General features: G+C 45.6%; 1 long non-coding RNA gene across 1 annotated transcript; it reads right to left on the reverse strand.

The window, feature by feature from the left end:
* Positions 1-4,606: 4,606 nt before the first annotated feature.
* On the reverse strand, positions 4,607-5,874 carry LOC136474879 (uncharacterized). Its single transcript, XR_010763034.1, has 3 exons — positions 5,808-5,874; positions 5,640-5,704; positions 4,607-5,475 (listed from the first exon to the last, which is right to left on the reverse strand). It is a non-coding gene; the product is annotated as an uncharacterized lncRNA (long non-coding RNA).
* Between the last annotated feature and the right edge of the window lie 14,778 nt (positions 5,875-20,652).

A 20,652-nucleotide genomic window follows, 5' to 3' on the forward strand; every position in this document is an offset into this window, starting at 1 on the left:
GGTGTTTGTGTCACCATCCCATTTCTCCCTTCCCGGCTGTAAACTTTTTCCTTTTTTTCTACGGAGTAGCAGTGTACCATCTTCTATACCTACCTACTACGGAGTACAGTACAAGCAAGAAGTGGCAGCAGTTATGGAGAAGAGGAGAGCTGGAGAGGGCAGGGGCAGCAGTAGCTAACTAGGCGGACGCACGCACGCAGCAGCAGCATTGTTTCCCATCCTCCCACACCACACGCCAACCCAAGCATGCATGCAACAAGGCATTATTCAAGGGGCCGGGGCATGCGCGCGCCTTGAGCACGCACACTACTACTAGCTCACAGTCACAGGCACAAGCAAGCGACTGCCGATCGATAAACTACTGTACTGCCCTCTAATATAATCTGGCATTGAGATCCCCACAACTCAAGCGGGGATATAATCTGGTAAAGAGGGATCAGGGCGATAGAATAGGCGGTGCAACCATAATAGGGTGCAGGGAGGAATTGCTAGTTTATTCAGATCCAGGCTGCTGCTTTGCGTATTTTATCTAGCAGAGCACCAAAGGCCTTGGACATGGACGAGAAAGCTGTCTGCCTGTGCCTGTGCCTGTGCCTGCCTGTGCCTGTGCCTGTGCCTGTGCCTGTGCCTGCCTGTCCTCGAACCAAGGGACACCGGCGATGCGAGCGGAGCGGAGCCAGCAGACTCCCACATGGCTCCCAGGAGGAGAGGAGAGGAGAGATCTATCAACTACAATCATCTAATCCGCTATCCATCTATCATCATTCACCCACCCTAAACAGTCTAGCTAGAACGTACCGTCGAAAGCATCATAAACTAGTCCATTTACGCGCCTCAACTGTTGGATTTTTATGCATGGCTTTCACTATTTACTATTACAATTATTTTATCAGTGTGTGGAAATACTATTGATATATTTGGTTGATAATTAATAATGAACTCGAGGAATTTGTACTCGAGATGCCGAGGACATTTGTACTGGAATACAGTATCGAGGTATAATTTAGATCGACTCTACTGGAACAGTAACTCGAGATCTTAGAATTTGAAATTCGAATCCGTTCGAGTTCTCGTTAGAACGGACCTATATATATATATATATATATATATATATATATATATATATATATATATATATATATATATATAGGTCCGTTCTAACGAGAACTCGAACGGATTCGAATTTCAAATTCTAGGATCTCGAGTTACTATTCATAGCACTATTCAAATTCGGCGTTCGCTATTCAAATTCGCGGCAACTATTCAAATTCGGGATATGAACAGTATACAAGAGTAGCTCAACCACTTTTCTGTTTAAGGCACGAGGCCTCTGCAAGTATGGCGTGACGTCGCTTTCACGCGCAAATATTTTATGGATGCTGGATGAATGAGTGAGTGATTAGTGAATATAAATATTTCTCAGGATGATATGTCACTTTCGCGATTAGTTAAGTTAATGCTTAGTGAATATGCGTATGCAGATGAATATTTCTAAGGATCTTTTGCAGGCTGGCAAGACCAACAGTTCAGCCGGTCGTGCGACTATGCTTGTGACAGTCCTACTTGGTACTCACCGTATGCATCACTAGCTCGCTTCAGATCCAGACTAACCCGGTCTACTCCCTCACTATCCCCAGCCACGCACACACAGGACTCAGGCTCTATCGTCTCCCCAGGCAGTTCCACCCGAAGGGAACACTTCTCTGCGCACACAGGGTTCTCTACAAACGCCGCTACAAGGGCTAACACGAGAACAACACACGCAGAGGCTTCTCCTCTAGGGTCCCTAGCATAGAGACATCGCCCCATATGAACGAGCTTGAAGGAAGGTAGGGATTAAAACAGGAAAGCTTAATTCATTTTCACAGAGCAAGTTTACATACGGCTTTCCCTTTTGGGAAACCCTAAGCACTTAGCACAAACCTTAGGGATTACCTTACAAGCGCAGGAAGATCACGGGGACCTCCTTTATTCTCTAATTTACAAAGGTGGAGTGATACAGTGGTGATGGATGATTACTACTAATGGTGGATGATTCTCAGAGTCGTTCTGAGATCATGTCTTCATGGTGTATGTGTGAGTGGAGAGTTGGTGGAGTGGGTGGTGGATGAGAGTGCGTGTCTGAGGCTTCGGTGTGATGCTTCGATGATTGTCTGCTCTATTCTTGCATCCGATACTGAATGAATGCACCCGATGCCTCGCTTTATAGCATGAAGGGAGCGTCCTTCATGCTTATCGTCTGAAGGAGTGAGCCTTATCGTCAGAAGGAGCCTTCGAGGCGAAGTCTTCAATTATCCCTTGTTACTGTTGCCTGGACAGCTGGATGGAGAATAATTGTCCTGGCTACAGTAGAGTGCCTATATATTCCTTTTGCGCTGTCCTCCATCGCGCACGGTAGTATCCTTCTGGATATTCTTTGGTATGGTCTTCCATGCCCGAAAAATTGATGTTGCAAACATCAAATCAAAGGTAGGCATGTAGTATTCAATCATGGCTGTAGTGTTATCTCTTCCCCCGGCCAAATTGTTGATAACACCTTATCAACATAGATTATATATTTTTTATATAGAACATATGTATTCTAATTTTCATCATATTTGAAATTTAATATTCTGGTCTTTGTCCATGACCACGGATATCCAACATCTCATCATTATTTTCATCATAGTCTAATATTTGTATATTCATTTTTGACTCATAATCCTTCTTAAAATTTGCTTCATAGTCTTTCATTATATTTTCAAATTTTTCATCTATTTCACCTCTTCCTTATATATATATATATATATATATATATATATATATATATATATATATATATATATATATATATATATATATATATATATATATATATATATATATATACTCCCTCCATACTGGTAAAGGAAGACGTTTTGTAGTTTGAAAGGAATTGACAAAAAGAAGTCGTTCTGCTGCAGGAACGTTGCTTTGGATGCAGCTGCCCCTCGCGCTTGGGCTCCTGCGCCGCTAGAGTTATTAGCGCTGCGCTCGACGCATGCGCGATTGGGCGCCCAGTGCACGCGCGTTTAACCTTCCATCCGCACATCGCTGCATGCTGCAAAACCAACGTTGCATGCTGCTACAGAACCAATGTTGCATGCCACGCGCCCTTACTGGCCTCCCATCCGCACGCCGCCGCCGTACGCCTCTCGCCGCTCGCACTTGCTGGCCTCTCATCCGCACGCCGCCGCACGCCTCTGGCCGCTCGCCCTTGCTGCAATAGAAGATGAAGGTCGCGCCAGGCTCCATGGATGCATCCTCGGCGGACTCGACGTCGGCGTCGGCGTCGGCGACGGACTCCATGAAGATGACGACGGAAGACGACGTCGAGCAGGAGATGGAGCTCACGCTGGACTCCATGGAGATGATGGCGGAAGACGGCGTCGAGCAGGAGATGGAGATGGTGCCGGACATCAGCACGTCGGAATCGCTGGAGCCGGACTCGGTGGAGGTCGCCGTGGACGTAGTCGCGTTGTACTCGATGGAGGTCGCCGTGGACGTCGTCGAGGCGCCGGACTCCATCAATCCACTGCTGTCCGTCGATGGACTGGACTCCGTGATCGCGTAGGACTCCGTGGAGATGGTGCCGGATTCCTTGCCGCCAGGAGCTTTTGTTTGCGGTCGCTGCGGTCTTGTCCATGAGGACCGCCAAGCGTGGGATCGTGCGCACTCAAGGTTGTGGCCATGCTCTCGTTGCGGCCTCGTCCACTTAGAGTACATGGTCCTTGCCATGATTTATGGCCAGCGAGAGTTCAATTGCAACCTTTTCATTCCTAATCTTGACGAGCACATGATGCAAGGCGATAGAATCATGTTACCTCCTCACGTTATCAAGAAGCTCGATGAGCTCGATGCCAGTAAGGATGATAACAAGGCCTCAGTAAGATGACTAGTTCAAACTGTAATTAAATTGTTACAAGATTGTCTCTACTACTTAAGCTAACAAGCATCCATCTAATTTTCATGCAGCAAGAGTAGCCTCGGCTTCATGCAGCAAAGATGGATCACAAGGGATACAAGATGGCAGCCGACCTTCTCTTTCCAATCTTCCTTTTTTCATGCAGCAAGAGTAGCCTCGGCTTCATGCAGCAAAGATGGATCACAAGGGATACAAGATGGCAGCCGACCTTCTCTTTCCAATCTTCCTTTTTTCATGTGAGGTATCTTGAAGTTGTTGCAACCTTTCTTCTTCATAGCTTCCATCAAAACACCTTGTAGTGTTAGAAATATTCGGTTTGCTTTGCGTGTGGAGTACTCCATGAATGCCTACAAACCAAGTGTGCAAGAAATGATTGTATGAGCAAATGTGTTGTGGAAAAAAAACATTGAAATATGTGTGAACAATTTGAGCAAATTACCTCTTGCACGAGCGGAACTAGAGCCTCTATTGTTTTTGCATTCTTCTTATATTGGATTGCTTGTATAGCTCGAAAAAACCCAAGTCAAGAATGTTGAAATCCGGAGAGTTTGGTGGTTGACATATTAGGCGAATATCAAATCCTCCTAGCTTAGCGGCCTCACAAAATTCTGGATCATCCAATTTCAAGTGAGAAGGTGCATTGTCTTGTTGAATGAATATTGGTTTGCCCACATCTTCTCTTGGCCACTTAGCTCGAATGGCAGGCAACACTTGGTTGATCATGAAATCTCTAATCACTTCTCTAGTTATGGAAGTTATGGGCTTCATAACCAAGTCTCCACGAACACGGCCGGTCCTCCCATTACCTCTCATAGCCGGTTCATAGCGAACAAGTGGAAAGCAACCAATCCTACCATCAAAAATACAAATACCATCCCTAAACCTTAGCTGAGCGCAAGCACACAAGAACATAAGCCTAGGGATGTAGTTCTTATTCTTACAAGTCCGATGGGGATCATCTTCTTCGGGTAGCAAATAATATCTTTCAGATTTTTGTGATAGGTAGAACCATTTTTCATCTATGAACACAAAGTTAAACAACTCCTTAAACCTTGGATCATCAAGCAAATCCCTGTTAATCATGTCAACACACCACTGTAACCTAAACCTCTTGTTAACTTCAGTGAGATATGGTTTGATGCTACTAGAATGACGCCTAAGCAAGCCTTCTTTCAAATACTTTTGAATCCTCCATTTGCTCATGTTTAGTTGCTGGCACACATCCTCTATAGTCATTCTTTCCTTTAGAGGAAGGTTTCGCAATGCTTCCAAATCAACAGGAATTGCCTTGCGGCCTACTTTACCCTTCTTTAGACTACAAACCACTACCGAAGCTGAGTTTGCAAGTTGTATTTTACCTCTCTTCCATAACCGCTGAACTGACCGAATATGAAGCCCAAATTACGCAGCAACACTTGCAGTATCATTCTTGTGTAGTTTCCCATTGTTGCTTCTAGCCAACAAAGCTTGATAAACTTGTTTTCGGAGTTCTTCGGTCATTTCTTTCCTTCGGTTGGGTTGTTGAACATGTTCTGTTGAAAAAAGCAAACATTAATTGCCGGCACCATGTTCTAGCTGTAGGAATAAAATACAAACTAATTCATCTATTAGTAGCTACTGCAAGTATCCATAGCATCAACAAAGTACACGTGCCTTAACTAAAATGAATGTGATTGTGATAAAAAAAGTTACTAGCAAGATTTTGTATAAAGTCGAAATCAACTACACCGAACTCATCGAGTGGTAAGTTCAAATCAAGTACTGTAAAAAAAAGAAACAATGATGAGAATAAAAAAAAGAAACAATGATGAGAACAAAAAAAATTAAACAACCAATGAAAGGATAGATCGAAGTGATGTATTACCGCCGTGGTGATCTTCCGGCTCGTTGAGATTGAACACGTCTTGTTGCTCGTCGTTGGCGTCGTCGTCTTGTTGCTCGTCGTTGGCGTCGTCGTCGGCGTCGTTGTTGGCGTTGTCGTATTCTAGCTCATCGAACTCAAACATTAATTGCGTCGTTGGCTTCTGATGCTGGAACGTTTGCAATAACATGAAGACGGTGTGAATATAAAAACATGAAAGAAAAAAATGAGTAAGAATCAGCACGTTACCATTGTTATTGTGGTCCTCCAGTATAGGCTCGTTGAGATTGAAGGAAAGATTGCCGTCATCATCTTCCTCCATACAAACGTTCAGATCGAAGCCATGGAGGACATCAGCCATTGCGCCGTACGGTTTGCTATGGAAGGACAAGATAGAAAGAGAAGAGGCTAAGCCATGCCTAGATGAACAAGTGAAGAATAAGCAAGGCAAGACAGTATGGACCAATGTACGGAGTACAAGAGCTACGAGACGATTTAATACTGCAGCCCGGTAATCGAACCGTCGGACCTGCTGAGCGCACGGTGAGCGCCAAACGAAGGAAAATAACCCGCCAACAAACAAACAAGCGCCAATGGAAAATAAAGCGCGACAGAGAGTGCATCCGCCAACAAACGAACGAGCGCCAATGGAAAAAAACGCGGCAGAGGGTGCATACACACGCCTAAACGCGACCGTGCACAGCGCCATGCGAGCGCATGCAGCGAAGCAACGAGCGAGCCGCATGCAGCGCCATGCAAATCCCACGTACTGATAAAAAAAAGAGCTTTCCAGGATTCGAACACTGGACCACCAGTCCTGGACCATAGAATGCTTACCAATTGGACTACGATGAGTTGTTGTATTGGAGACACCCGCAGCTCTATTTAATAAGGGTAAAGAAGGAAAATTTTCCTTAATTAATCACTCCTTGGTAAGCATAATCATGTCCTAAACGACTTCTAATACCAATATGGAGGGAGTATATATATATATATATTATGTACATACGTATTTTGCCTGGGTACAGCACAATGAAAGAGCTAGGTTTGTTTTGCAGGATCGGCTCTGCAGGCTATTGACCCACATAATTAGATTGGCATTAATTTCACATATACAATCTAATTATGACACATGACTCACACATGTGTGCTAGGGACTAATATATTTTAGACTCAGAATACTGGCATCGTGGTTGGTGACATGGTTAGAACACTAGTAGTGTTACAACACCTGGAAGTGGAATCTATAAATAGGTCTCACTCTCTAACCTCGTAATGCATTGTGAGCAGCACCGTAGAAAAGGCAGAGGAATAAAGGATAGACCATAGCCTACAAACCCTACATTGATATCGGAGCCAGGTTACGTGGGGGCTAGCGTGGCCAACCCAACTCAGCTACCGCCATTTTTTTTTTCCACTGCGAATTCCTTGGCCGCCGCCACCGCCGTCCACACAAAAATCGAATCTGAGCCTTGGCCTGTGCATTCTCGCCGGCGCCCTTGGGCCCTTGCTCCCTTGGGCAGCACCACGTCTCCGCGCAAATCACAGCCAGCGGCTTCAGATCGCCTCCGTCACGCACGTGGATCTCTGGAACTAGCAAGAAGTGAGTACGTGCCCAAGAACATGAACCTTGCGTGCTGCCCTTGTCTACACGCAGATCAAGGAAGGAAGGGCACTTGTACATCAAAGTTTAATCTACGTGTTCATCCTCCGGCTTGTATTTTTCTGGTAAAGTGTTCTATCACTCACAATGGCATCCAACGCTGTGTTTGCTGAATTGCTTAGAAACGGCAAGTTAGATGGCTCCAATTTTACGGTTTGGAAGTGGAAAATCATGTATTTACTTGTTGTCGAGAACATTGATTATATTATTGATGCACCTGAACCGGAAGAGCCAAAGAAAGATGCCACTGCTGAGGAAAAGTCGGAATATATGCTTGAATATGAAAACTGGGCTAAGGATAATAAGAAGGCTCGTGTATTTATGTTGGGATCTATGTCTGATTCTTTAGCTGCTGAATATGAGAGTGAACGGAATGCCCAGAAAATTATGGGCAGACTGGAAAAAGATTTTGGTGATATATCTCTTGTTAAAGTGCTTAGCCTTGTTAATCGGTTTCTCTCTACCAAGATGAATGAAGGTGCTTCAATGAATGAGCATATAAATAAACTCTCGGTTCTCGGAGAGGAATTAAAAATTGCTGGTTATCCTTTTCAAGAAGAAGTGCAGGTTATGGTTGTCTTGAACTCTTTGCCAAATTCATGGGAACAATTTAAGATGTCATTTTGTCATTCTGAGCGTACACTAAACATGCGCAACCTGAGGCATCATTTGCTCATGGAAGAAGATAGGAAATTCTCCCAGGGAAAGGAAAGGAACTCAAATAATTCAGAATTACACCTTGGAGAAGAAAGACACAATGCAAATAAAAGGAACTGGCACAAGAAGAAAGGTAAAGGTGATTTGAGGGACAAGCTTAACAAGAAACGCGATCGTGATGATCGTGGAAATTATGACTCATCTCAGAGGAATGACAAAAATAAAAAGGCTTTCCCTTGTCACAACTGTAGTCAGATTGGGCACTTTAGATCTGAATGCAGGAAGAAGAAGAAATATAATAATGATAAGAAGAAGCAAGACAATCATGATGATCCCAAAGGCAGCCCTTCAGAGGAAGGTATGCATTATGTTAATGTTTGCACTGAAGCTTTATTTACTACTATTTTTCCAAATAGCTGGGTTGTCGACTCCGGTTGTACATCACATATTGCAAGAGACCGTAAGTGTTTTACTTCCATGCAAACAATTCCAAGGGGAAATAGATATGTCTACTTAGGCACTAATGCTAAAGCTGATATACTTGGAATTGGAAATTATGTTCTTAAACTCCCTGGTGGAGGAAAGTTATTGTTGAAGGAGACCTTATATTCACCTAGCATGAGAAGGAATTTAATATCAGTCTCCCAGCTGGAATCTATTGGTTATGATATACTATTTAGAAATGGAAGAGTTAAAATATTGCTCAATGGGAAATTAGTTCGTACTGGTATTCGCCTTGACGGCCTCTATTTTCTTGATAATTTAATAGAAGGTGCCAACTCTGCTTGCTTAGTTGGTGAAGATAACTCCATAGTGAGGAACAATGACGAGAACACATGCTCAGAATCTTATTTATGGCATTTATGATCGACTTGGTCACATATCTAAAAACAGAATTAAAAGGCTAATTAATTCTGGAATTCTAAACTTTAATTGGGAGGATTTTGGTACTTGTGAGGCATGTATAAAGGGTAAAATGACCCGTGCGCCTTTTCCAAAGGCGGAAAGATCTAAGGAGCCTCTTGCTATTATTCATTCTGATATTTGTGGAGAAATGTCTACTCCCACTAATGGTCAAAAGCTTTATTTTATCACATTCATTGATGATTATTCTAGATATGGTTATGTGTATCTTCTAAAACACAAGTCGGAAGGGTTTGATGCTTTTAAGGCATTTAAAACTGAAGTGGAAAATCAGTTGAATAAAACAAATAAAGTTTTAAGAACTGATCGTGGGGGAGAATACACTTCAGGAATATTAAATGATTTTTGTAAAGAGAATGGAATTATTCATCATTATACTATGCCATATACTCCGCAACAAAACGGTGTAGCCGAGCGGAGGAACATAACACTTGTGGATATGGTTAGGTCCATGATGGCCTATTCTGATCTCCCTTTGTCATTTTGGGGTGAAGCTTTGCATACTGCTGTTTATTTATTAAACCATTCACCATCTAAAGCTGTCACAGTCACTCCTTACGAGTTGTGGACCAGAAGAAAACCCTCACTTCATCATTTAGCTGTTTGGTGATGTAATGCTCAAATTAGAGTGCCAAATCAACATCGTACTAAGTTGCATCCTAAAAGCACACCAGAAATTTTTATTGGTTATTCTACAGAATAAAAAGGATATCGTTTTTATGATCCTAAAAATAATAAACTGGTGAAAAGCAGGGATGCTATTTTTCTAGACCATGAAACACCTCGCCGCACTAAACGGGCAAGGGTGGAATTATTGGCAACTCCAGATAAACCACATTTTGATACATCTAGAATTAACTCGCTTGACGAGGAAAATATAACCCCAGAAGGAAATACAAATCAAACTCCCAACACTTCTCGCCTGAGGAGAAGTGAGAGGAATACACAGGCGCCATCATATCTAGATGAATATTATGTGTTTAGGGGGAAGTACACTCTAAAATTTCAGATTTAGAGGAAGGTCCAAAAACTTATAAAGAAGCCATAAGCTGCCCTCAATCGAAACTATGGGTGGAAGCAATGCGGGAAGAATTAAACTCAATGAGGAAAAATAAAGTTTGGGTACTTGTTTCTTTGCCAAATAACCGCAAGCCCGTAGGATGCAAATGGATTTTTAAAAGGAAATTTAATGCAGCAGGCCAAGTGGAAAAATATAAGGCTAGGCTTGTTGCTAAAGGCTTCACACAAAAGGAAGGTGTTGACTTTGTGGAAACTTTTTCTCCTGTTGCAAAGTTTACTTCCATTCGTATTATTAGTGCTTTAACGGCTTATTATGATCTTGAACTCCACCAAATGGATGTCAAAACGGCTTTTCTTAATGGGGTTTTGGAGGAGGAAATATATATGTTGCAGTTGGAAGGTTTCAGGGAAAAAGGAAATGAAAATATGATCTGCAAATTAAAGAGATCAATTTATGGTCTTAAACAAGCCTCACGCCAATGGTATATTCTTTTTTATAATGCTATCACGTCATATGGTTTTTCAATGACGGAAGGTGATCATTGCATATATACTAAAATTATTGGTAGCAATTTTGTGTTTCTGTCTTTATATGTTGATGATATTCTTATTGCTTCTAATGATAAATCAACATTGGCGGAAGTTAAAGCTTGGTTATCTTCTAAATTTGATATGAAAGATATTGGGGAAGCTTCCTATATTTCGGGAGTGGAAATTCATAAAGATCGGAATAAACGACTTCTTGGTTTGTCCCAAAAGACTTACCTTCGAAGTGTATTGAAACGTTTCTCTATGGAAAATTGCAAACCAGCTAATGTACCTATAATAAAAGGAACTAAACTCAGTGAGGAATTATGTCCTACCACTCATGAGGAAAAACGAAGAACGAATGGAATTCCTTATGCTTCAGCATTGGGATGCCCTTATGTATGCTATGTTTTTCACACGACCTGACCTTAGCCATGCTATTGGACTTCTTAGTAGATATCAAAAGAATCCTGGGGAAGAGCACTGGAAACAAATAAAATATGTACTGCGTTATGTCAGAGGAACTTTGGATTATTCTTTATGTTTCAATGGTCACAACCTTCAGCTGCAGGGTTATACCGATGCTGATTGGGAAGGGGATCTTTATGAACAGAGATCTACGTCTGGTTATATATTCACACTGGCAGGAGGTGCTATTTCTTGGTGCAGCAAGCTACAGCAACCAGTTGCTCTTTCATCCATGGAAGCTGAATATATTGCTGCATCAGAAGCAGCAAAAGAAGGTGTATGTCTAAGGGAATTTCTGGTAGCATTGAAGGTCGTGGAAAGTGCATCACAACCTGTCACTATTTTTTGTGATAATATGTCAGCGATCAAGGTTGCCAAAGATCCCAAGTTTCATAGTAAAAGTAAACACATTGAGGGAAGGTTTCATTATATTCGTGATGTCATAAACAGACTCAAGACTACTCGTTTGGTTTATTTGGCTAGTACTAGTATGGTCACAGATCCACTGGCTAAACCACTTAGTCAGGAATTATTTTCTAAGCATATTAGAAACATGGGACTTCATGTTATTGATTGAAATATTTCAGCCAAGTGGGAGATGTTGGATTTTTATGTATGGCTTTCAATATTTACTATTACAATTATTTGTCACCTATATACGTGGAAATACTATTGATATATTTGGTTGATAATTAATAATGAACTCGAGGAATTTGTACTCGAGATGCCGAGGACATTTGTGCTGGAATGCAGTATGGAGGAATAATTTAGATCGACTCTACTAGAATATATATATATATATATATATATATATATATATATATATATATATATATATATATATATATATATATATATATATATTATGTACATACGTATTTTGCCCAGGTACAGCACAATGGAAGAGCTGGGTTTGTTTTGTAGGATCGGCTTAGCAGGCTGTTGACTCACATAATTAGATTAGAAATGATCTCACATATACAATCTAATTAGGACACATGACTTACACATGTGTGCTAGGGACTAATATATTTTAGACTCGGAATACTGGCCTTTCGGATCGTGGTTGGTGACATGGTTCAGGAGTCACACGATTTATCGGAACACTGGTGTTACAACACTTGAAAGTAGAATCTATAAATAGGTCTCAACCTCTAGCCTCGAAATGCATTGCGAGCGGCACCGAGAAAAAAGGCAGAGGAATAGCGGCTAGACCACGTATCCCACGAACCCTACATCAGTGTGGTAATACGCCCCCTAACCTGTACCAGTTGAGTTTGTTAATCCGGTCAGAGTTCTTCACATTTCCAGAGGTACGTTCCGTCCATTCACGATACTAGTAGTATACTCCTAGCTACAGTAGCTAGCAGCATTATATCTGCTGTACATGTCAGTGAACAGCAACATCTCCTCCATGGAAAGGAGTGGGAGAAAGGTCAAAGGAGCAAGCGAGCATGAGAGAGAGAGAGATTCAGAGACAGATGCACAGGAGAGAGAGAGAGAGAGGTGAGCGTTTCGTCCAGGGGCATCACTGCTGCTACTGATGTGTAGTCACACGTGCTTTTTGGTTTAGATGGATCGATGGATGGGCGACGGATGGAAAGGCGTGGTGACTGGCCGCCGAGGCATGTAAAGGGATCCGAGGGGCTCAGGAGGGAGTTGGAATCCACTAGGACCGTCTCCAACAGCCCGCACTTAAAAACAAGAGGCATTCAATGGTTTAGATAGCGCACAGCGAAAGAGTCATGGACCTAAAACTTTCCTTTTCCAACAGCCGACGCAAACGAGAAGCCCGGAACGTCGCCCAGCCGAGCGCCGCTCGCCTCGCCGCGTCGGGCCGTTCACCGTGCTGGCCACGCGCCGCCGCGGACCCGCCTCGCCGTGCCGGTGCGCACCTCCGCGACGACGACCTCCTCTTTCACCCGGTGCTGCCTGCTCCTCCGTCTTGGTCTTCCCCACGGCCAGCCACCGAGCTGCGAGCTCCGGCGCGAGATCTGGCAAAGGCGCAGTGCCCCTTCGCGTGGACGAGCTCCAGCAGCGTCCCCAGCGCGGGCCCCTTCGTGGCGCGACCCCTTCGTCCGCCGCCTCGCAAGCGCCGCAGCGGGCGAGCACCACCGCGGGTGAGAGCCGCCGCGCGTGAGCCGCCTCCATCCCCACCGCGAGCGGCAACTGCAACCACCTTCCTCAACACGAGATCCGGCCGCCCTCTCCTCCCCTCGCCGGCGGAGCGGCACTGGCGGCGTGGCCCTGCGGTCCGCCGGAGCGGCACCTGCGACTCCATTCCTCAGCTCCAATCCGCGTTGAGCCGGCTCCAGTGCTGCGACCCCGAGGCGCTGCTCTTGCCGGGCCGGGCTCTGGAAGAACTGTTCGTTGGTTAGAATGGATTCGAAAAAAATCGTACTTTTTTTTTTGAGTTCTTTCTTTCTTTTAGGTAAAAGAAAGAATGCTATAAGTAAAAGCAAAGACCTTAATTTTACTTTACAAAAAAAATTTCTTTCTTTTGTTATTCGAGTCGAAGAAGTATGAGAATTTTATAACTACCCAAAAACGACCAATCTTTTCATTGGCATAGCTTATTTGTTTAATAGCTTATTTGTTTAATAGTTAATTGTTCGCCTTCCCTCGTGGTGGTGGGCCTGGCGCCTGCGTGGAGACGCAGAAGGACGGAGAGAGGACACTTATTTGCGTCTCGCGTCGGCTCCCACTCAAAATGGGTCACTCGTTTACATAGTCTGTTGGTGCTTGTTTTGTTTTGTGCGGATAAAATACTGTAAACAACCCAATTTAGATTTGGGTCACGCTACGCATGGAGTCAGTCTAAAGCCGCGATGCTTTTCCTTCCCCCATTCGTGCTGGAGTACGTGCAGGCGCAGCTCGATCTATCGCCCCGGCTCTCGGCTACGGCTACGGCGTACTAGTAGCTAGAGGTAGAGGGAGCGAGGCTGGAGCATCGACAGGTGTCCAGCAGGAAAAAGGGTTTGACATTTGACAAGTGTCCCTCTCGCGCACACTAAATTTGCCACCCCCGCACCTTTCATATGTGGAAAGCAGGTCAGTCCAGTGTGTTTGTTTTAGCTCATGACTGGTGCCTAAGCCAGGCCCCTGGCCAGATAAATTACTTAAAACTAAACCCTGCCGATCGAGATGGCTGCTGCCCCTCATTATTGGTATGCCTGGTGGTTGGCTCCGCCGTCCGGCCGGGCCGGTCTTTGTCATCGTCGTGCCGATGATGAGCCACGCTGGTGCCGTCGTCGCTGAATCTCACAGCCGAAGCTAGCCCGGACGAAGGGATGGATCGGGAACAACACGACGCACTGCACGGCGAGTGCAAGCAGCTGCCAACCGGCAGGCAGCTGCAGCATGACTGCCGATCGAGAATCTAATGCGTGCCAATCATGGGCCTAATCTAGCCTGATTAGCTACTAGCCAGGTGTGAGGAGAAGAAGAATATGTATATAGGAGTAGCTTCAACCGCTGGTCATGTCAAATTACCGGCGCCAGATCTAGCTTTATCGATAGACTAGCCCGTCCCGTCCCATGCGTCCATGCCGCCGCCTTCGTTCCATGCGTTTTGATGCTGCTACCGCCCCCTAGTGCTGCTACTACTTCGCTACAAAAGCATTGGCCGATCATCAGTCGCCAGGTTAAGAGTTAAGCCCACGAGCGAACGAGGCTCTTCGTAGTCGTAGGTACACACATAGCTTTATTTATCGATCGCACAAATTCATCTAGCTTTTCATTTCTACTGTATATTTAGCCCGTTCGTCGATTGGTTTCTAAGCTGATAAACCTGACTGGCCTTGATTTGTTGTGAGAGAAAAATAATATATCATAACTCATAAGCCCTAGCTGAAACCTTTATATAAAATATACCACCCCAGCTCGGTCGTAGGCACACTGCTGGCAATGTAGCATGCATGTTAATCTACTCATCATAGCTCAAATCTTTCGTAAACCAGCTTAGACAATTCAACGATAATGCAGGATACGGCAGACGAGAGTAGTGGGATCGTACAATATATATATATCGTTACTCGCAAGCACCCAACTGAACTATTGGGCCGACGAGAGCAGAAAGCGCTGCCAAGGTGTTGGTGAGGTGACGGCCGGGGACTGTTCGGCGTGCCGTCCTGCACGCTCGCGGACGCAGCTTTATTTTCGCGCGCGCGAGCCCTAGCCCCGGAGGGGGGGGGGGGGGGGGGGGGGGGGGGGCGAGCCGTCCGGCGCCAGACGATGTGTCGCGCGCTCGTCTGCCGTGGGGGGCGCCAGGCGTCAGCCACCAGGACGAGCCGCTTTTCCGCGGCAGGGCAGCGAGCGAAAAGACGTCGATCCGTCCATCGGTTAGAGGTAGGTCAGTCAGGGACGCTGCTGCAGGACCGGGCAGGGCGGTCCGAATTTTTTATATTTTAGCTTTTTTTTTTTTAGTTTCTCACCAATAGAGCATGAGCGAAATAATTCAGAAAATAAATTCTTAGCTCGGTGTTATTGGTGCTGGCGCCGAGCTAACACGTCTCGACGTCAGCGTCTCTGGCGCCGAGCTTCTGGGCACGGTAGATGACATGACAGTGAGCTCGGCGCCGTAGATCTAGGCGCCAAGCTCGACGTGCAATTTAACCCCGGACAACCTTTCTGCCCGAGCGCTGCCCGCCCCTGGCACCCCACCCCTCCCAAGTGCGTCCTGCCCCGGGCACCCTGTCCCGCCGCCGGCGAGGCCCGCGCCCGGCGTCCAACTCCCCGCAGTATCCCTCTTCCCCGGTAAGATTTTCTTCGTAAGCACTTAAACTTATCACTGGTAAACATAAAAATCACATAATAAGCACCAACAGATCAACAATCTATTTGCATGAGTCAGAATATCTTTACCAATACTGAATGAAAAATAAGTGCAGAACACAGAAATAAGTTCATTCCATTACAGTACCTATCATTCTTTTTTTTTGTGCGATTTACAGTACCAATTTAGTACATAGTCAACATCTTGCGATCTGAATATTTAGTGTCATAGAGCATTAAGCAAACAAATTTAGTACATAGTCTTCCAACAATAAAGCAGTAGCTTTCAGAGGGTCAGCTAGAGAAATTACAGTACCACACTACTACACAAACTTTAATGGAGGCGGGCGTTTTTGATTTTCCGCGGCGGGCAAAGCCGTCCGCCGCGGCCTAGAGGCCACGGTAAATCGTGGCTTAACCGCGGCGGGCGGCTTTGCCCGCCGCGGTTAACCGATTTACCATGGCGGGCGGTGTAACGTGCCCGCCGCGGTAAATATACTTTTACCACGGCGGTCACGTTGAACCGCCCGCCGCGGTAAATTATTTTACCGCGGCGGACACGGTACAGCGCCCGCCGCAGTTATGTTCGTTAGCCGTGGCGGGCATTATTATTTGCCCGCCTCGGTAAATTATTTCCTGAATTAAAAAAAATACAGCAGCCATATAATTAAATTCAAATTCAAATCACATCCAGATTTCACAGATTAAACTTAAAAAGTATGCAGGCATTACACATGAGATAATATACATATATATACATTCACTTAGTCGTTCTTGTCATCGTTAATTCATTACATTTACATATTAAAGTCGTTATACATGCCCTAAGGAGTAATCTTGCGGGCGCATCATCGTGGGCCATTTCCTCAGCCTCTCGTACTCCGGTAAAATCGCTAGCTGGCTGTTCTCATTGAAGAACGTGCTCCCTTCAAGCACGCATTTGTCTAAGACAAACTTACATATGTCCGCCTTTGTCTGCTTGAAGGAGTGTTGGGTGCTCTGCACGTCTCTCCACCAGTTCAATCCATTCTTGAGCACCCTCCAACTGCTGCTGTACTGCTTGCACTCCCTCAGGTACTCACAGACGTAGAAGCCACAGGTTTGTGATTCTACCGGTTGTTTGGCACACTGCATGATCGATACACAAGCATTAGAATACAGGCATTAGAACGCTTATGAACAGAACGCACAATTAAACCTTTCAAATACTTACCGGAAAGTTGCATCTGATTTTGATGCGGTTCTTATGCTTAGCCTTAAAATTCTCTGTTCTTCGATCATAGCATTCAGGATCCTTCACGTACTTCTTATAAGCGCTATATGAAATGTACTAGTATTAGGCAGGGCATTAGAACGCATATGAGAAGACAGTTCAGTCACTTACACTCTGAGGCAATCTTCAAAGGCCTTGTACCCTTTTAAGTTTGGCATTCTCAACGAATCAAATACGCAGGCCCTGCCATCCTAAGGGTAGATGATAAATGCAACCCAGTGACCCTTGAGGCCTTGGCTGCGCCATTGAAACAAAATACAGGTTACAATGAGAAATAATAATACTATCTAGCTACCCACTTATCTCTATAGGCATGTCTTCGACTTACCCAAAGTGGTAGGCAGCTACGATACACCTATTTCTCCTGATCTTCTTCATTGCTCCTAGTATGTACCTCGAAATGTTTAACTTCTCATTGTCCATCAGTTTCTTCCTGTGCGCCTCTCTCTGTCGCTTGGTCAAGTCTTTCATGGTTGGATGATTGTCATCTAGGTGGTAACCAATGATGACTCTTTGAGCAATATGCATTGGAGATAGATAGATAACATCAAGTTTTAGTTCCTTGGATATATAGGCCATCAACCTGCAAGGACAAGCCATCGTGGCATATATAAGTAGTCTTGACCGATTCAAAGGCAGGTGATATGTGAAACTCGCAATTCATCACTTACATAGAGAACAAGGTGACTTGGGCGATGTCAAGGTCTTGTTTCCGTAGTAGTCTGTACATGTCGTGGAAGTCCACGGGGAGTTCTACATCGTTGCCGGGCAAGTGGAAGTACTCCGCCACAACCTTGACTAGAAAACCATGTAGGCCAGCTTTTGCTGCTTCCATGTACCAGAGATGAAACCTCCTTGTCTCCCACCTTTCCTCGTCGACGAGCTGGGCCTTGGTTATCATGAACTTCCCATGCTCGTAATGGCCGGGGCAGTCATCCGATTCAGGAAATAGATGGAAAGGTGATCTCGGCCTGGGATAGAAATGTTAGTACCATATTATGGCAAAGAAAAGTTGTTAGCAAATTATGCTCGCCGCTACCATATCTTTCGAACTCAAGTGAGTATGTGAGATGCCCTTGGTCGCCTTTAGTCTTCGCCGGCGGTGGAGGACATTGGCTTGTGCTCGCAATGGCAGCAGGCGGTGTCTTTGCCCCCGGTTCCTCCGTGCCTCCCGGTCCTTTGCTTGTGCCCTTAGACGGACTATCGGGAGGTGGAGGTGGACTTGTTGTTGGAGGAGGAGAACGAGGGTGAGGGCTTGTGCCTCGGGGTGACTTCCTTCCCTTGTCATCCCCGCCATTGCCTTCGTCATCGCCGTCGCCGTGATCCGGATCATCGAGGGGACAAGATCCGGCAACGGATGGTTGTGATGCTGGTGTCATCATCGGCGTAGAAGTCGGCGTCGAGAGAATGATCTCTATGTCGTCCTTGTTCCACAGGACTTCAGAACCAATGGCAGCTCCAAGGATCGTTACCCCTTGTGCAGTTGGATATTCCATTTCAAATTCTTCGTATTGGGTCGCATACCATGTAAGTATCATGGCAGCATAGTTGGCAGGGATCTAGTCTTGGTTGAAATCTTTGATATCTTCTTTGGGGTGCATGTAACCCTCACCCACGGTCAACTTTTTCGCCCTGCCGAACGGGATGTTGAGGTTGACGCGCATGGGTTGCCGGATGTCGTCGACGGGGTGCCTTGGGCGATCCTCGATCATCGGCAGTGGCTGCCCTTGTGTCTGCCCTTGTGGAACTTGTGGCACGGCCACGCCAGCCTGGCGAAGCATCTGTGACCTCATCGACACCATATCTGGGTCATTGCTCATGAAGGCTTCTTTTATGGACCGACTGATCATTTCGGCCACGCCTTGATCATAGCCCTTCTAAAAGATGCCCTCCTTGTACCTCTGCCTTGACCGGTATGTGGCAGCGTCGGATTGCCATGACTCCACTGAGTTCCAGCTCATCTTCGACGACATGCCACGGACGCGACCACGGTGCTCGGGGGTTCCCAGCGCCAGGGTCAGCAAGTCCTGGCCCCTGCGAACCTCGAAGCTGTCCTTGGATTTAGCGGCCTGGATGAGAGCCCTCTCCACCTCCTCGAACTTCGGCTCAATGAACTTGCTCGCGCCCTCCTTGAGCTTCTTCGGCTTGCAGGCATAAATGAAGTCCTTAGCCCTCAAGTCTACACCGTCGTACGGATCGGGAAGCCCGGCGGCAGCTCTAGCCCTTTCTTCCTCCCGCCACTGGGGCCTCTTACCAGCAAACCCAGTCATGCCCAAGTGGTGGGGGTGCAGGTTCTTCTTCGCGAGTGCGCTGAACTTGGCGCTCTTTGCCTTTGCTTCTTCTGTTGTTCTTTGTTTGCAGAACTCTTCCCAGTGATGTTCCTTCACCATAGTGTATTTGACACAGGGTGACTTGCCTAGCTTCAGGTAGTACCTGGTCAGCATGGACTTGAAGTTTCTAAAGGCTCTTCCTGCCACGTGCATGACCCACTCCCTGCACTTGTCCAGATCGGCGTCCTCAGGATAATGGAAGCTCCTCATCACCTCACCCCAGATATGTGTCTTGTAGTCGACCGGGACATTGTTCCACTCCGCCCAAGTGATCTCCACCTTGTCCTTGACTATACATGCCACCTGGTTGCTGAACTTGGCAAGGACCGTGGGTGGCGACAACGGGTTTCCCTCTGGTCCCACCTCATGGATCACATGGACTTCGTCGTGGATTTCCCTCCGGTGCCTCTCGTGTTCCCCCCTTCTCAGCTTTGTCCTCTGACCACTAGACTTGCCTGAAGTGGTTGGAGATGGAGCGGGGGGTTCTTTGTCACTGACTTCTTCCTCCTCGAAATTCAATTCTCGAGGCACCACCGGCATCTGTTCAGGGTTTGGAGACCGCGCACTTTCAACTTCGTCGTCCCTCGGTTGGTAGGTCGGATCATCATCGATCTCTGTACGATGTTTCTTTGTTGGCCTCGGGGTCACGGACACTTGGCTCTCGAGGCTAGTTGATGATGATGCACTAGGGGTAGGGTCGCACCATTCGCTTATCGGTTCCTCCGCCATTGGAAAGCTACAATGAATACATATTTCAGTTGTATAGACACAGTTATATAGTAGTAAAGTAGAGTAGTACTAGAGTAGTAAAGTAGTAGTAGTTGGCTCAGATTTGCCCCATTGTCATCATATCGCTTTTAAACTAGTTGCTTGTATCTGGTATACAAGCCATCCTAGTTTAGCGGGGGCACTCGATCATCATCGCCGCTGCCTCAGCATAAAAGGGTTCACATCATTGCATATGCCACTGCCTCAGCAATAAGTTTAAAAGTTCATCATTGCATATGCCAAAAAGGAAGCAGCCCCATTAAATAAAAACCTTTCACAAATCAAAACAGGAGCAGCAGTAGTAGAATAGTAGTATAGGAGGGAGTAGAGGAGTAGAGGAGGAGGGGAGTAGTAGTAGGCAGTAGTAGTAGTATACTAGTAGTAGTATACTACTAGAAAGTAGTAGGCAGTAGTAGTAGTATACTAGTAGTAGTACAGGAGGAA

Source organism: Miscanthus floridulus, chromosome 8 (assembly GCF_019320115.1).
Source record: "Miscanthus floridulus cultivar M001 chromosome 8, ASM1932011v1, whole genome shotgun sequence".
Taxonomy (NCBI): domain Eukaryota; kingdom Viridiplantae; phylum Streptophyta; class Magnoliopsida; order Poales; family Poaceae; genus Miscanthus; species Miscanthus floridulus.